The sequence below is a fragment of the Chiloscyllium punctatum genome, chromosome 28, assembly GCF_047496795.1.
Source record: "Chiloscyllium punctatum isolate Juve2018m chromosome 28, sChiPun1.3, whole genome shotgun sequence".
Taxonomy (NCBI): domain Eukaryota; kingdom Metazoa; phylum Chordata; class Chondrichthyes; order Orectolobiformes; family Hemiscylliidae; genus Chiloscyllium; species Chiloscyllium punctatum.
The window spans coordinates 21,395,140-21,401,010 of NC_092766.1; positions in this window are offsets into that span (position 1 = coordinate 21,395,140).

Below are 5,871 nucleotides of genomic sequence, written 5' to 3' on the forward strand. Positions count from 1 at the left end.
CGCCAGCGAGTTTGCAGTGGGCAGAACATATTTACATGCTTCACTTGGAAAAAATTGTTTGCTCACTCATCGACCCTGCTGAGACAGGAGAGAGATCCAGTGGGGGAAGGAAATCACTCTCTCATCGAACATAGAAAAATACAGCGCAGTACAGGCCCTTTGGCCGTCAATGTTGCGCCGATCCAAGCCCACCTAACCTACACTAGCCCACTATCCTCCATATGTCTATCCAATGCCCGTTTAAATCACATAAAGAGGGAGAGTCCACCACCGCTACTGGCAGGGCATTCCATGAAGTCACGACTCGCTGAGTAAAGAATCTACCCCTAACATCTGTCCTACACCTACCACCCCTTAATTTAAAGCTATGCCCCCTCTTAATAGCTGACTCCATACGTGGAAAATGGTTCTCACGTTCAACCCTATCTAAACCCCTAATCGTCTTATACACCTCTATCAAGTCACCCCTAAACCTTCTTTTCTCCAATGAAAACAGCCCCAAGTGCCTCGGCCTTTCCTCATACGATCTTCCTACCATACCAGGCAACATCCTGGTAAACCTCCTCTGCACCCGTTCCAGTGCCTCCACATCTTTCCTTTCGTATGGCGACCAAAACTGCAGACAATACGCCAGATGCGGCCGCACCAGAGTCTTATACAACGGCAACTTCACCTCAGGTCTCCGGAACTCAATTCCTCTACCAGTACACCATATGCCTTCTTCACAGGACCATTTACCTGGGTGGCAACTTTCAGAGATCTGTGTACATGGGCACCAAGATCCCTCTGCTCATCCACACTATCAAGTATCCGACCATTAGCCCAGTACCCCATCTTCTTGTTAATCTTACCAAAGTGAATCAGTTCACACTTAGCTAAATTGAACTTCATTTGCCACATTTCTGCCCAGCTCTGCAACTTATCTGTATCACGCTGTGACCTGCCACATCCTTCCTCACTGACAACAACTCCACCGACTTTCGTATCATAAGCAAACTTGAACACCCAACCTTCTAGCCTCTCCTCCAGGTCATATATAAAAATGACGAACAGCAATGGTCCCAAAACAGATCCTTGTGGAACACCGCTAGTCACTGCACTACAAGATGAACCTTTACCATCAACTACTACCCTCTGTTTTCTTCCAGCCAGCCAATTCCTAATCCAAACCTCCAACTCACCCTCAATGCCATACCTCCGTATTTTTTGCAATAGCCTACCATGGGGAACCTTATCAAACGCCTTACTAAAATCCTTTTCCAGCACATCTACCGCTTTACCCTCGTCCACCTCCTTAGTCACCTTCTCAAAGAATTCAATAAGGTGTGTGAGGCACGACCTGCCCTTCACAAAACCACGCTGAATATCCTTGATCACATTATTCCTGATGTTCATAAATCTTATCCCTTACAATTCTCTCTAAGACTTTGCCCACAACAGAAGTGAGACTCACCGGCCCATAGTTACTAGGGTTATCCCTACTCCCTTTCTTGAACAAGGTAACCACATTTTCTCTCCTGCAGTCTTCTGGCATTATTCCTGCAGTTAACGAGGACATAAAAATCAAGGTCAATGGCTCTGCAATCTCCTCCCTTGCTTCACAGAGAATCCTAGGATAAATGCCATCAGGCCCAGGGGACTTATCTATTTTCACACTTCCCAGAATTTCCAACACCTCTTCCCTACATACCTCAAAGCAATCCATTCTTATTAATTGTGACTCAATATTAACATCAGCAACAACATATCTCAACTGCGAATGGATTTGTTGTTCATGACATTCAGGGCGGAAAGCAAAGTTTTAACATTTTAGATAAATGTCAAACAAATCAATTTTGGATTGAATAATGTAGGAGAGGTCAATGTAAGGATGGGATTACGTAGTACTTGTGGAGTCTCTGGTGTTAGGGGCAAAGTACTGGCATGGCTTGAGTTTTGGTTGACTGGCGGAAGGCAGACAATTGGGTGAAGTGGAATTTTCCAGAATTGTTAATCCATTTGCAGAATACGCAATGACAGGTGGAAGGACAGATTGCATTGAAGAGGTGGATAGGCTGCAGAATGACGTGGACGGGCTGCGTGCTTGTATAAAAATGTTGCAGGTCGAACACTATTTGAAAGAGAGGTCATAAAGTGATGGAATGATTAGAGCCCTCGACCATTTTTTGACGGGGAAAGGCTTCAGCGACCTACAGTTTAAAGGCACTTGAGAGATCAAGTTGAGGTTTCTCTTATGTTTAACATGCAGGTTCTGTTGGCTGTGAGGAGGGTAAATGCAATTTCAGCATTCATTCACGCGAGTTAAAAAACAACCACAGAGGTTTGCAACAGACATGATAAGACGTTCTCGTCAGATGCATTTGGATAATCGGGAGTAGCGTTTGGACCCATGTCTAAGGGAAGATATATTATGAGTTGTGGATAGGAGGTTAACAATGGCTGACTCAGTGGTGAGCACCGCTGTCTTCCATCCTCAGCGACACTTGTTCAATATCATCTTCGGGCAACTGTCTGCAGCTTGCAATCATTCCGGGAATGTCTGCGATTCCTCAACACAGGAAAGATATGACGTCATTTGGCCATGGGAAATGCAGAGTTACAGGCATTGGGTAGAGGTGTGAGTTTGAGTAAAATTATCTTCCCATGTTTCATGGGTTCTTCTTGGGCTGAATTGCCTGTTCCCACATTGTCGTGATTCTATTAGAACTTCTTTGATCACAGGGTTGAAGGACTTGCCGTCTCAGAACTTATTTATTTTTTAAAAAATCACAGTACCCATGTAAACATGCGGTCTCAAGTCAATCTCTTGAAAAATATAAGGCGTGGAGGAGCGTTCTTCAAAGAAATCATGAAGGCAAAATGAGCATATTAGATCGCATATTGCACAATGTTAAGGATAATCGAAAGAGATTTTATAATTACATTCAGAGCTGGTGACCAAATAGGATTCCAGAAAGATGTCGGAACTCACATCTGTCTTGGACCTCAGCAGATGGGAGAGATATTAAATGTTCATTTCGCATTGGTTTATACCGTGGAGAGCAAAATGGCGGCTACAAACAATGATGTTTTGAAAATAATTCGCATTGAAATGAAGAAGTTCCGGAGGACTTGGAAAATAGATAGTCGGATATTTCTCTGGGATCTGATCTCATGAACCCAGGGCTTTGTGGGAAATCAGGGAAATAAACTGTTGGGCCCTTGTTCGAAATATTTTCATCATCTATTACTGCGAGTGATGTGCCAAATAATTTGGGGGTGGTTTTGTTGAGGAAGGGATGAATGGAGAAATCTGAAAACCATAGACCTGTGAGGCTGGCGAAGCTCGGGGCAAATTTGTTGGAAGCAATTCTGAACAGTAGGATTTATAAGCATTGGAGAGACGAGTAATGAATAGGGATAATCAGTATGGTTTCATGCGAGGTAATTTGTGTCTCACAAACATGGTTGGTTTTTTTTAGGACTTAACCAATAATATTGATGAGGACTAAGTTGTCGGCATTGTTCAGCTGGACTTTAATAAATCCTTTTAAAAGGTTCCACGTGGACGATTAATTTTTAAAGTTAGATCACATCGAATTCAAGGTGAGCTTTCCGATAAGAAATAAAAATTAATTTAATGGTCGTTGACTGGGAACGGTGGTGGAGGGTAATTTTCAGACTGGAGGACTTTTACCAGCTGCGTTCCACAAGAATCAATGCTGAGCCCACTTCCCTTTTTACATTCATACAAATGATTTAGATTAAAATACAGAAAGCCTGATCAGTGAGTTTGTAGATGACATCAGGATTGATAGTAGAGTGGACAGTACAAAAGGTTATGTCAGATTTTAAAAAAGGTTTTCTCGTCAGATCAGTTTCTCTGTCCTCGATATTTAAAAGTGTAGAAGAAATGGATCATTCGTCCACCGTGCAGCGCAGGTCATCAGACCTCCATATATTCTTGTCCCAGTTTGTAGCATTTGGCACATAAGCTGACGTGTTTTGATGTTTCCAGTTCAAATGTCAATGATATTCTTTCTGTGATCTTAAATGACAGAACAACGGGACTGAAATTTGACACGGTCATACTGCGTTGTAACCCCGTTGAGGAAATTATTTTCATGTTCACTCATAGAGGCAGACACACCAGCACACCCCCGACAGTGACTGAGCCGTCAGCATTATGTGTTTCAAGTCTGAAAGTTTCTTTGGAAAAAGGAAGCTTCACGTGCGAGACTAGCCAATTCAACAGAAAATGTGAACTGTTGCTGCGAGCTGGGGTATGAAATGGAAACTGAGTGGAAATAGTCCAACAAACTGCTCGTGTGTAACTTTAAATTTCCAAATTCCACCCAAACATTCCCTGCGACTCCTGTGATCTGACAGGATAGCGTTCAGCAGACATTTACCACTAAAAACAACCGACACACGCAAACTCGAAGCACTTTCAAGTCTCGTACCTTCCTGTTTTTGTCCCTGCCCCATTTCCAACTTCCTCTGAACATCCAACTCCGTGCTCAATGAGCTGCTTGATACAAGCAGAGACAGATAATGCAGGCAATCGTTATCTCGAAAGCAGAGCCAGGAAATGTAAGACACAAGGGCTTGCACACGGCTGGGTAATGTGACGCAACGATGTCATCTTCCTGATTATCCTGTGCACTGATTCCAGGAATGTGCACCATACCAGTTATTACCAATGGAAATTTCCCAATGGATGCCGTGACTGGCAGACAGATCAGGACAGAGTAGTTTATTCCCTTCATAGCTCAGGGACATTTTGCAAACAATTTACTCTTACTTCACAAACTGAGGTCCCCACAAATGGTCATGGTGATCACTAGCACAGGAAATGTGCTTTGGCCCACCACGTCTGCTCCAGTCCACGTAATCCCCAAACTGTTCTTATCTCGTTTTGCAGAGTTGCAAATGGAGTCAGTAATGCAAGTGCACAAGTTAATGGGTCTCACCTCTTCTAAAAGGTTCTGCTTGTTCATCCCTGAAATGTGATTTTTTTCCAGATTCTCATCATTCGAAGCAAAGGACACACTCTCTTCCAGTTTACTCGCGGCTGTCAATTACAGTCAGATGAGAAACTGCACGAGAAAACCGGAGTGGATTTAAAGCCCATCACCTTACCCACTTGGCAGCAACTGCAGAAGCACACTACTGAACTGGTTTGCTAGTTCTCTCTCCCAGTGGAACTGAGAGATAGTGAAGAATTGTTAGGTTTGTTTCAATTCAACCAGTACAGCTTTGACAGTGATAAACGTCGGGGAATCTATGGTCTGTGTGATCCATCCCGATAGTTGGAATGGATATTAAGTTAAAATCAAAAGCAGATAAATTAGAGAAACTAAACACGTCGGGCAACATCTGTGGAAAGAGAAACAGAGATAAAGATTCAGAACTTCTTCAGAAGTTTGTTAGACGTCTGTTTTCTCCGACAGATACTGCAAACCTGTAGAGTTTCCACAGCAGTTTCTGCTTTTGTTTCTGATTCAGGGCATCCACAGCCCCTTGTTCACCACAAAAACAATACAGAAACGCTTTTATGGTTCCTCACTGGGTCAGGTTTCCGTTTAGGAAACATATCCCTGAACACATTAAAAACACAAAACGACACAGCAAGGAAACAGGTGGAGTAAGTGCAGCGACCATTCCATCCATGAGTGTATGCAACCCACCACCCTCTCGATTAACTGCCGAAAGCGCTAACCCATGGCACCACAGAGAGTGGGAACAAGCTTCTTGTAGCATCTCATAAAGCAGGCGGTGAGTGGCTCCAAGATTTTGCATTGCCTTCGCAGAATAACAATTGCCATCGAACGGGTATGCTTTTCCATTCTAAAGTCTGGAACAGTAATTGTGGAAACTAGAGAACAGTCT